Here is a 12977-nt window from a genome sequence, read left to right as displayed (position 1 = left end):
AAGCTGTTTTATACACTGGAGAAGTTAATCATTCATGTTTTCTTCCTTTCATCCTACTTTGTTTGCATTTAAAAAAATATTTCCTTATTTTCCTTTAACTATTTCTCTTAGTTTTCCTGTTTGATCATTACTAGTCTCTTTTCCTTGTTTTAATTATGAAATTCTATTGTACTTTTTCATGCAACTAGTGATTATATTTTCATACATTCAAAATTAAATCCATATGAAAGTAAGGGTTAAATGGAAATGAGATACCAACTATTCGTTTGCTAGGTGCTCTGTTCCTTCACTGGATGAGCCCTTTGGAACACTTTTATTTCCCCTCTCCCTGGCCCCAAACTCCTACGATTTGTTGATATATTTTAATTGCCTTTAGAGTCTATTATCAGGGTGCCTTTGCAGTATGCCACTTTTATTTCAAGAAGCATCAGTTAGTATTTATATTACACACACTCATTCACTCTGCATCTGTTTAGATATCTCTTTAAGGTAACAATTGTGTCAGAGCTCCTCATTCTTTCATTTACTCTATTTTCCCATGTCTGTAGATCTGTATTTTCTTTGTTGTTTGATTACAGTCCTTTCCTTTACTACTTCCTCAGTTGTGCTGCTGAGTGATATATTCTATCAATCTTCACATGTTTATAAACAACTTTCTTTGAAATTGACAATTAAATGATACCTTGATTGTATTAGAATCAATGGATCATATAGTCCTTTCCCTAGATATAAATTATACTAAATTTACTAGCTTCTAATATTGTAAATAAAGTGTTGGTTCATCTGATTCTTTTCTTTCATAATTATTCTTCCTCCATTAGCTAATTAGACTATTTTTTCTTTATCCTTGGGACTCAGAAATTTAACTAGATTATTTCTGACATGTCTATAACAAGATAGCATTAGGTCAGTGTGTGGAAAAAAATGAAATCTCAACAAAATGACAGCTCCTTGAGATATTGATAGATTCCATGACCATTTCTAATTGTATGATATTAGCATCTCCTTTGGGTAACCATTTTGTTTGCTAATTTGTGACTACTGGTATTTCCTTTTTCATTAACTGTTACTGAGGTCCTATCTTTTCTAGAGACTATAATGCAAATCTTGGAATTGGGGTTTGATTGCACCATTGTGTACAAATATACTATGATAATTTTGTCGCATTAAGAAATCAGTTTTAGGGGCGCCTGGGTGGCGCAGTCGGTTAAGCGTCCGACTTCAGCCAAGTCACGATCTCGTAGTCCGTGGGTTCGAGCCGCGCGTCGGGCTCTGGGCTGATGGCTCAGAGCCTGGAGCCTGTTTCCGATTCTGTGTCTCCCTCTCTCTCTGCCCCTCCCCCGTTCATGCTCTGTCTCTCTCTGTCCCAAAAATAAATAAAAAACATTGAAAAAAAAATTAAAAGAAAAAAAAAAGAAATCAGTTTTTGGGGTGCCTGGGTGGCTCAGACGGTTAAATGTCGGACTTCGGCTCAGGTCATGATCTCACGGCTTGTGAGTCCGTGCCCCTTGTTGGACTCTGCTGACAGCTCAGAGCCTGCAGCCTGCTTCGGATTCTGTCTCCCTCTCTGCTCCTCCTCTGCTCACACTCTTTCTCTAAAATAAATAAACATTAAAAAAATCTTTAAAAGAAATTGGTTATGATTGCTCTGCAATAGCTGATAGGAACTCTTCCTTTTCTGCAATGTCATTTTTAGTAAATAACTAAGTCTTTTTTTAAGTTTTGAGCCTATGGTCTTCTTTTCCAAAGTAGTGTTTTTCTTCATCAATCCTGCCAGTGTGAGCTCTTTTATTCTGTGGACAAAGAGCTTTCTCAAGTTCAAGACATTTTTTTACTATAAAATACTAAATTATTGATGCTACTCCATCGTTATTCTTCCACCTTTTGGAACTCCTGTATTATTCACTATTGGGTCTTCTGTATGTGTCCTTCAGTGCTCTGATCTTTTCTTTCGTACTTCCTGTCTGTTTATAATTTTGTTCTGTGCTTTGAGATATTCTTCCACTTGATCTTTCATGTTCCTGATGTGTGATTCATGTGCTAGTTTTCAAGTATGAAAATCATGATTCAAATCCTTGGGTTGGGATAGCATGAGATGTGGATACTACTTACTGTTCTCTAAAATTTCCAGGCTAAAAACTCTGGTCTCAAATAAGCATATAACATCAGTGGAAATGAGGCTGGTCTGAAATAAGCATGTAAAATCAAATAATAAATTCTGTTAGTTTGCTAGGGCTGCCATAACAAAATACCACAGACTGGGTGGCTTAAACAGCAGAAGTTTATTTTCTTAAAGTTCTAGAGGCTGAAAATCTAAGATTAATGTGCCAGCAGTGTTGATTTCCTCTGAAATCTCTTTCCTTGGCTTGTAGATGGCTGTACATTTGCTGCCTGTTCACATGGTCTTTTCCCTGTGTGTATACACCTCTGGTATCTGTTTATGTATCCAAATTTCCTCTTTTTATGAAGACATCAGTCAGATTGGATTAGGACCCATCCTAATGGCCTCATCTAACTTAATCAAGTTCTCTAAAGAACTTGCCTCCAAATATGGTTACATTCTGAGGTGCTGGGGGTTAGGATTTCAACATATGAATGTGTGTGTGGGGCGGGGGGGGGTTACAAATCAATCATAACAACTGTCATTGTAAGAAGAGATTATTTGTTGACAATACACATTAAATAATTCTCATACCAACTGATGTGTAACAATTCAGCTCAATTCTTAGCATCAAGCTCTACCAGTTTAAGAATTTAGTCCCTCAAGATTGCACCCACTTCAGAAGCTATGCAAATAGGGTGCCAAGGATACTTACAGTTCTGCTCAGCAAACTAAACATTCTTGAGTTCCTGTGACTGCCTCCCTAGGTTTGATAACTCACTAGAACAAGTCACAGAACTCAGGAAAGCATTTTACTTGTGATTACCAGTATAATATTAAAGACATAACTCGGGAACAGCCAAATGGAAGAAGTGCACTACCTACCTTGCACCTTAATGAGTTCAACTGGGAAATTCTCTGAATCCCATCAATTAGGGGTTTTTTATAAAGATATTATTACATAGGCATGAGTGATTAAATTGTTTCTCATTGGTGATTAACTCAATCTCCAGCCCCTCTCCCCTCCCTGGAAGTTTGGGGTGAGATTGAAAGTTCCAAGCTTTTAATCATGGATTGGTCTTTCTGGTGACCAGCCCCCATCCTGAAGCTACTAGAGGCCTGCCTTATCACTGAGGAAATTCCAAAGGTTTTAAGAGCTTTGTGTCAGGAACCAGGGACAAAGAAAAATATTTTATTATAGCGTATTTGTGCAAAAAGGTGACACACTGCTTTTAAACCCTTGATGAATACAGACCATAAAAAAGTCATTTAAAAGCTGTAGGTCTACCTTTTAAGAGATTAAATTTACCTTTAAAGCAGACTTTCTCTTCAAGAATGGCCTGTAAAGTGAATGCAAATCAATTTACTCTTACTCTTGGGAAAACTTCAGGTATCTTCAATGTAAGTATCTTAGAGAAGCTAAGCATTTGTTTTGTAAACTGAATGTATCTAGGTGTTTGGTTTCTGCAGCATTTTTGGCTTCCTTGAAAGAAGTGTTTTTTTCTCTTTGGATTTGGATTGCCATGTGTATTATTGTTGCCGTTTTTCCTTGAACTTGTTGGAACCTTTCTTTTGCACCTTCCAGTCACCACATGGCTTTTGTATTTATTGCCTAAGAATAATGCTAATGTGATGCCTAATTATTGATTTTGTACTTTATATAAATGGAATAATACAGAATGTACCATCTTGTCTGGTTTTTCCTCATTTTGTGAAATTTGTCCATGTTGTTTAACACAGTTGTAAATGGTTTTATCATATATATTGCTATATCATATTCCATGGTGTGAATATACCACAATTTATTCTTTGTTAATGGACATTGGAATATTCTTCAGTTTTCTGCTATTTCAGTATGGCAATAAATATGTCTGTTGGTGAATGAATCCATGAGTTTTCTCTTGGGTATAATCTTAGAAACAAAACTGTTAGGTCACAGGGTATGCATATGTTCACCTTTAGTAGACACAGCCAAACAGTTCTCCAAAGTACCAACTGACATTCCAACCAGTATTGTATAAGAGGTAGGATTTCTCCACATTTTTGCCAAATCTAGTATTAAAGGTAAGATTTATTGTTTTTAAATGCCTTCTTAAGTCTTCTGCTTGTTGTCTCCCTCCCCCACCAACCATCATTGGGTTTTTTTCTGATTGATTTCTAGGAGTTCTTCACATAATCTGGATACCAGTCTTTGTCAAATACGTGTATTGAAAATACTTTCTCCTACTCTGAGTTACTTAATCATTCTCTTAATGAATACAAGTTCTTAATACAGACAGATTTATCATTTTACCTTTATGTTTAGAGCTTTTGGTATTTATTAAGAACTCTTTACTGATGTGTAACAAGATTAACCTTGTCCAAAGAAAGGTATGGCCCTCATCCCAGTAACTTAGTTACTGGGAGGTAACTGTAAGCCCTTGGAATGTCCTGCCGCAAAGGAGTGTCTTTGTTTACCTGGGGGCTTTAAACCATGCCAAGTAGTCTATACTAACAATGTGATTTATGGTGAGGACCTTGTCCCATGTGGTATCACACTGACCTCTGGAGGAGCAGAAGACTAAGATCAGCAATATGGGAAGAGAGCCATGACTATGTAACTTACCCCCCAAAAAACACTGGGCACCAAGGTTTGGTTGAGCTTCCCTGGTTGACAACACTCTGTCTGCATCACCACATATCACTGTTGGGAGAAGCAAGCACTGTTCACACAATGCCACTGGGAGAGAACAACTAGAAGCTCTCTATACCAGGTCTCTCCTGTACCTTGCCCTATGTACCTTTTCCTGTTGCTGATTTTAATCTGCATTTACCATGGTATAAACTGCAACCATGAATATACCAGCTTTGCTGAGCTCTGTTCTTCCCTGGGGGTGATCTTAGGTATTTCCTGAATCACAACCTATTATAAGTCAGACAGAAGTTCTCCTGTTACCTTTGAAAAGCTTTAGTATTTTATCATTCACATTTAGTTTGTAATTCCTAAAGGAAATTGATTCTGGTATTTGGCATGTGAAGACAGATCAATATGTACATGTTTTTTCATAATATTCACTTGATCTTGTATCATTTATTATAAAGACCACCTTGGGAACTACACTGTTTAATCACTTTTGTTTTAAGTCAGCTGACCACCTGTGTGTTTTTACTGTTTGTATTTACTAAGTACTCCAGTGTTTTGTTCTTTAAGAATAACTCGGTCATTCCTCATTCTTTGTAGATATGTCTGAGTTTTCAGCTTGTCAATTTAATTAAAAAAAAAAAAACACACAACTTGGGATTTTGAAGGGGGTTATGCTGAATTATAAATTAACATCTTTGTAATATTAAATCTACTAATCCTTCAACATGGTATATCACTCTCTCCATTTATTTAGACCTTTGTCTTTCAATGATTTGTAATTTCCAGTGTAGAGTTGGTGTCCATCTTTCTTTCTTTAGCATTATTCCTATCTTTAGATTTATTCCTAAAAAACATAATATTTTAAATGATGCTGTAAGTTATATATTTGGTATGTATAAAAAACCCAGAGAATCTACAAACTATAAGAATTAATGAGAAATATAGGGGCTTCTGGGTGACTTAATCAGTTGAGCGTGTCAGACTCTTGGTTTCAGCTCAGGTCATGATCCCAGTGTCACACTAGGCACTGAGTGTGGAGCCTGCTTAGGATTCTCTCTCTCTCTCTGTGCCCCCCTCACATGTGTGCTCTCTCCCTCTCTCTTTCTCTCTCTCTCTCTCTCCCCCCCAAAAAAAGAAAGAAATGTAGAATTGTTGTTATATGTTATAATAAAATATTATAATAAAAATACTTTAGTTCTACATATAAGCAACAAATAGAAAACAAAATATAAAAAAGATAGGCTAATGTTTTAGTAGAGAAAAATATTTCTCTTTATGGCTTTTACAAACTTAAGAGGAATTTGAGAATAATTTTTATTTTATTTTTAAATTTTTTAATGTTTATTCATTCTTTGAGAGAGACAGAGAGAGAGCATGAGCAGGGGAGAGGCAGAGACAGGGAGACACAGAATCCAAAGCAGGCTCCAGGCTCTGAGCTGTCAGCACAGAGCCCAATGAGGGGCTCAAACTCACAAACTGTGAAATCATGACTGAGACAAAGTGGGACACTTAACCGACTGAGCCACTCAGGTGCCCCAAGAGAGTAATTTTTTAAAATAGAACTTTTAAAATACTGTCCCTGAAATTTCCTTTGCAATTATTTCCAGTTTTAAGAGAAAAAAACAATGTAAGAAATGTAAGTTATTGGTAGTCATCTTGGTAGAAACATATATTCCAATAAATGAATAAACATTCATATTATAATTTAATGATTTTTATAGGAAAGTTTTTTACTATTTACTGTTGGTTATCTCTTTGGTATTTGAGACAAACACTGAACTTTTTCTTTTTTTATGCAGATTACATTACTTTGCTTCAATGTCTTTCATTACATAAAGTTCAAAAATTGAGTACTAGTATCTTAAAGACTTACAAATCAAAACTTAATAACAAAAACTAAAATCTGCTCTTATTTAGAGTTTAAAGCTTGCTTTTAAACAAATCCTAGGACTTCGATTACTGTATTTACTACTAAGTCGGCAAACTTATAACTGCAATTAGATTCTATTTTATTTTAGAATGATATATTATCTATAAAAAGACTAATTATGACATTCCAGTTTAATCTACTAAGTTGCTATTTTTAATTTGTCAACAAGTTCTAATAATGGTCTTGTTACCTTGTGATTAGATCAGCACACCATATATTTATATATAATTATTTAAGTTCTAAGTATCAGGCTAATCTTCAAGGAAGCTTAATTATAATAAATAAATATGTACTATTTTGTGATTAATTCCTGGCTTCTCAAAAAAATAACTAGAACTCTACTATTTCCTAAGGGGGAAAAAAAGAGGAAAAAGTCCTGCATATCAATCCACTTTCTTTAGTAAGTACAAGGTAGCACAAGGACAGAAAGTAGAAGATGGTCTGTCAAATCAGACAGATCAGTGAATCAGTTACATTTCAAAGAAGGTAAATCTGTTGTGGACTAATAGTTCAATGGGCCACACTCTGGAATTAGATTACATTGGATGATATGACATCTCTACAGTTAGTTCCTGTGATAATATGATTTATGACAACCTTGGAATTTCCTGAGCATAAGAGCAATGGAAACATTGATTGTTATATTTTTTCTGTCTTCAGTTCCTGAAAGAACTTCAGAGCCATAAAGGTAAAATGAGTGTCTTGTTATTCATAACATGCCTCTTTCCACCACAACTGGGTTTACATTAATGGGTCACTTTTGAAAAGCACTGAAGGATGGGGGCTGGTTGCCAGGTGAACTAACCAGGAATAGAGGGTTAGAACTTTTAGTCTCACCCCTTGATAAGAACAGAGAAGAGGGAAGGGAGGAGCTAGAGGCTGATCAGTCACTAGCGGATGGTGATTTAATCAATCATACCTATGTAATAAAGCCTCTATAAAACCCCAAATAGATGTTTTGAGAACTTCCAAGTTGGTGAACACATGGTCAGGGAAAGTGGCACACTTGGGAAGGTCATGGAAGCTCCTAGTCCTTTTCCCATACCTTGCTGCATGCATCTCTTCCATCTGACTGTTCCTGAGTTACATCTTTTTAAAAAAATTTTTTTTCTAATGTTTATTTATTTTAGAGAGAGACAAAGCATAAGTGGGGGAGGAGCAGGGAGAGAGGGAGACACAATACAGAGCAGACTTCAGGCTCTGAGCTATCAGCACAGAGCCCTACGCAAGGCTTGAACCCATGAACCGTGAGATTATGACCTGAGCCAAAGTTGAACGCTTAACCAACTGAGCTACCCAGGTGCCCTGAGTTACATCTTTTTGTAATTCATCAGTAATCTAATGAATAAAATGTTACTCTGAGTTTTGTGAGCCACTCTAGCAAATTAATCAAAACCAAAGAGAGGGTATGTGAGAGAAGATAGGTGATAACCTGGACTTGCTACTGGCATCTGAAGCAGAAGCACAGACAGTCTTGTAGGATTGAACTCTTAACCTGTGACGCAAAGAAGGGGTCATGGGAATCTCTGATTTATAGCTTGTCATTCAGAAGCACAGGTAACTACCTGGTCTACCAGGTAGACAGTGTCAGAATTGAGTTAAATTGTAGGACACCCACTTGGTGTTGGGAGAATTGCTTGTTGATATGGGGAACCCCCCCAACGCACACACATACACACACACACACACACACACATATCCCATATGTTAGAATTGGTGGCCACAATCTTTAGTGTTCCAAATGGGAATTCTTAATTAATTACCTACAGGGTTTATAAGCCCTTTTGCAAGGAAAAACAAAAAAACATATCTCGACTATATAATTTTGAATACTAAATACATATTATGTTTGATACCCAAGTACAAAACATAAATAGCCTTCTTCAGCTGTGGATCATCTTTACAACTGGCACAGCCATTAGGCTAAAGACTATGGCATGGCAGGTCTTTTACCTATACATGTGATTTCCATTAAGGGATCCGGTAAAGATACCTTACTTAGAAGTCCAAGCTTTAGCTACTCAGAGGATGCTTTTGCTCTGTAAAGGGCAGCTGAGGCTCCTCTTCAAGCTTTCTGGCAGACTTGCTTAGCCACAGCAGTGGGCTATAGCTGCTTTCATTCACCAGCGGTGGCCAGTAGATTCATTCACCATCTACAAGCCAGTAGATGCAGAGAGGTAAGAGACATAGGATGTAAGGCTTAAGAAAACAGGCTGTTAAAGGAGAAAGAAGCAAAATTATTTTAGTGCACACAACTTACTCTCCCAAAAGGAGTTCAATGCAAATATAATGTTGGTAACTTCAGGAATTTCTAACTTGTTTATGCTCTTTCAATATTGCTTAGACCTCACTATATATCACAGATATATAATAAAGCTGGTATATATCTCTGTCTCATCCACTGGACTTGGAGAACCCATACCCTCAGATTCTTGAACTTGGGGTGGAACTGAATAAAGGGAACTTTCCGTATGTATGCCAATCCATAAAATAGGTAATAATAATGTTAACTTACAAAGGTGTACACGTTTTGGGTTAACTTTTCAAAAGATCTTAATAACTGGGTATGAAAGTAACCTCTCATTGAAATGGTGTTAATTTTCTGTATTTTCACATATTATTTCCTTTGCGGAAACAATGTGGGAAAAAAACAGAAGTATTCAAAATTTACTACGAGAAAAACATGCCTCTCTGGATCAGCCTAGCCAATAACAATGAATGTTAATTTGAATTAATATAAATCATGAATTAAAGGTTCCAGTTGCATTTGAGCTAAATTGCATTGTTTTGCACAAGTCAGAAAACTACTATAATTCAATTATAACAAGCAAAGTCCTCTGGTGTTTATGAGTTTTATACATCCAATGGAGTCAACTGTTTGATGATAGTGAACCTGTCCTAAAAATTACCTACATCTAGTTTTTGATTTCAAATACAATAAAATGTGTTTAAAATACCATTAAAACACTATACACAACCTGTCCTTAAAGTAATCAAATATATACCAATTAGATTATTAACATTACTTGGTAAAGAGTTACAACTAATGCTGTCAAGTGTTTGAACTGTAGGCAATGGAGTTAGAAACCAAGGTAAAGATCCTGTCATTTGTGGGAAAATGACTGTGTAAGTCTTTTAACTACACTGAGACTAATATATTATTTACATCTTGATAGATAACTATAACTGTAAGATTCAACAGCTAACTTAAACTTAGAAACACAAATGTGGCACTAAAGAAAATGGACAGAGGGAATTGTATTTGTATCTGCCTCATTCTTTTCTTCTCAGTATCCCCATCTCAGCAAATAATAAATCTAGTGGGTTAGGATAAAAACCACACAGTGAGAGCTGTTGCTTCCCCTTCTTTCACATCCAAACCTTGAGTAAATTATGTTAGGTATGTATTCAGAATATATCCAGAGTGTTCCCACCAGTGTCCTTGCTATCACCCATCCACCTATCCGGTAACTACTAGTAAACAACTTCTTAAAAAAATAATGTTTGAGGTACTTCAGTACACAGAGAATGGCCCTTTTGGCCTTTACAAAAGAAATAAACTTCTTACCTATCCTGAATCTCACTACAGTGCGTTGTTCCAGGACATAACTGCCAGGGCACCTAAAAGTCAATATTGAGAAAATTAATGGCTAGGTAAGATTCTAGCAATAAATAAATAATATTCACCCATGAAAACTTAAACTAAATGATAAAAATCCCAATCTCACTAAGAAATACATTTCGATAAAATATTACTTTCTATAATTATTCAAAATTAGGATATTTATATGTTGATCATCTGTATATTAGTAACAGTCACAATGATTAAAAAAATTTTCCTGGATTGACTTAATTTTAGAACACTAGGACCACAAGATATGGAATAAATATTAATATACACATTTTTTTTTGCTGCAGCAAACAATGATAACCAGTAAGACTTTTATGCCTAAAACCATTCTATATAAGAATAGAATTCTGTAGGTCTGGGTTTCTTAGTAGCATACCACTACTGACATTTTGGGCTAGTTAATTCTTTGTTGTTGAGAGTTGCTTTGTGTAATGCAGAATGTTTCACAATATCCCTGGCCTCCTCCCACTAGATACCCAGTAGCCCCCACTCCCTAGTTATGATACCAAAAATGTCTCCAGATATTGCCAAATATACCATGGGAGGGAGGCAATAGTCCCTGAGAACTATTGCTGTGAATGTAAAGGACAGAACAGCAATATAATGTAATACTTATTCAAGCAAAGTGTTAGTTCACTTTTTAAAAATGGATGATGAGTATCAAAATACTATATTTAATTCCATTGCATATATTTAAAGGAGTGACTGCTACTGTAAAATGCCATTTTACAATGCACTGGAAATTACATTATTGGCCATTATGTAAACTTATGGGGAAGAGCTTTGGATGTTAGCTTATATTCCATTAGTCAAAAGCATCCTGTAATTTATAGGATAGGTGGGTAATGTACTGTATCACTCACTTACTGATCTTTCTTCAAACCCTAATATAGTACTTAGAACACTCTTGAGTTTCTCTCTTATAGCTCTAAGCCTTTTTGTTTTTTACCTTGAGAAATGTATTAAATTTTTGAACACTATCTATCTTGATAAATGTCTAGAAAACTTAACTGAAGGTATCAAGGCTTTTACACAAATGTAAAATATTTAGAGACAAAGCAAGTATTTTTACATTCAGTTTGTGTAGACTGGTAATCTTTTGTATTTCCACTCTTCAAATGATGCCTAGAGAAATCCAAGGATTTGGAGGCTGAGAATAGTTTAAGAACTCCCAAGATTTTGTCCACACATAGAAGCAATTCTTAAATCCTGTTACTAGTCACCTAACTAGTCTCTAAGTATGGTCCAATTCTCTCAGCTTAATCAGTTTACTGTCAAGGATGCTAACGGATTCATTCTAGCTATAAACATAAAAATGTATGGAGTGTTTTGTTTTAAAGAATTTTCACATAAATTATCTGGTATTAATCAAACACATCTCCAGGACAGGTAAGAAAGATATTAGGGATAGGAAATTTTTAGTAGAGTAAATGACTTGCCTAGTTTACAATTCAGCAGTGGCAGTAGCAGCAGCAGAGTTGACATCTCCAGACTAATGACACCAAATGCTTTTCTTAGGAAATCCTCATTTGAGATTTTGCTCATAACTTCACATTGTATGGAGTTCTGGGATGCTTGAAGGCAAATTAAATAAAATTACTGCCAGAGGTGGCAGAGAGTCCTTAGCTGTAGAAGCCAAATTTCTTAGTCATTTTATACAAGGCTCTGAAGACTAAATCTTCCAAGTTGTCTGTATTCAATGTAGTATCATTTAAAAATCCCTTCTATGTTGAATATTGAATTCTTATATCAGGAAGGACAATACATTAAACTCAACAGTACTTTGCAAGAGGATGGCTTCTTTTTTTGCAATCAAGTAACTGTTGAGGACGATACAGTGAAGTAAATTTGATAATCCAGAACAGAGGTTTCTTATTAAGCCCTTGTAGAATTTATCTATACATGACAGTTACCAGTGTCTTCTAAAAATCATTGTTCAATCCCTGAAGTGAATTCAGTAAAGCCTCAGATTTTTAATACCGTATCAGGAGCCACCTTTTTCTCAGAACTACTCCCCATGTTAACTATTCGAGCGCTTAAGCTAAAAACGGTTCTGTATTTTCAGCTACTGCTAAAGAGCCCGGGTCCCCTAAAACTTATACCAAAACAAGGCGCTATAGTTCAGCATTTCCGAGTTAGTTTTGCAGTCGTGGCGTGAATCTGAGCCAAAGAGCCTGTGTGGAGCGCCAGACAGCCCCGAGTCCCCATGGCTACCGCCACAGCAACGCGTCGTAGACCGCGGGGCAGGCCCGGGCCCGGGGACGCGGAGGGGCGGAGCCGGGGGGGGATGGGTGGGCCTGAAGCACCAGCCCGCTCCTCACGGACGGCGCCGGGAAATTCACTTCTCTGAGCCGGAAAAAACGGCTTTAGGGCCGGGCTGTGAAAACAGGCGGGCAGCAAGGCAAACATGCCAGCTGCTCATCCCCGATTCTTCGCAGTAGTTAGGGCAGAACTCCCGGCGACACCAGGCCGCGTCGGTTCCCTCTCCATCACACTTTAACTTCGTTTTTTCCGTACCCGCTTAGGAAATTTAAGATGCCTCCGCAGATAATAACAGACGCCAAAGACGCGGTCCCCAAACCGTCAGCCAACAACTCACGCCTTTCCCACGTTTTCACCGCAGGCCCGCCCCCGACCTAGAGCGCGCTGGCCTTAAGAGACGCGATCTCCCGCCAGGCGTGCCTTGTCTCGC

General features: G+C 36.9%; 1 protein-coding gene across 3 annotated transcripts in view; it reads right to left on the bottom strand.

Moving 5' to 3' along the window:
* SLC9A9 (solute carrier family 9 member A9) overlaps positions 1 to 12972 on the bottom strand; it is a 703780-nt gene extending 690808 nt beyond the window's left edge. For all 3 annotated transcript variants that reach the window (XM_043595208.1, XM_043595207.1, XM_043595209.1), the window contains exons 1-3: positions 12803 to 12972; positions 10223 to 10275; positions 8648 to 8867 (exon numbers count right to left, since the gene is read on the bottom strand). The gene's annotated coding sequence lies outside the window, so the exon portion shown is untranslated. The remainder of the gene's footprint in view (positions 1 to 8647; positions 8868 to 10222; positions 10276 to 12802) is intronic.
* Between the last annotated feature and the right edge of the window lie 5 nt (positions 12973 to 12977).

The sequence above is a fragment of the Prionailurus bengalensis genome, chromosome C2 (assembly GCF_016509475.1).
Source record: "Prionailurus bengalensis isolate Pbe53 chromosome C2, Fcat_Pben_1.1_paternal_pri, whole genome shotgun sequence".
Classification (NCBI taxonomy): Eukaryota; Metazoa; Chordata; class Mammalia; order Carnivora; family Felidae; genus Prionailurus; species Prionailurus bengalensis.
Note: the sequence above shows the minus strand (reverse complement) of the source record. Positions and strands in the feature narration are given on the sequence as shown.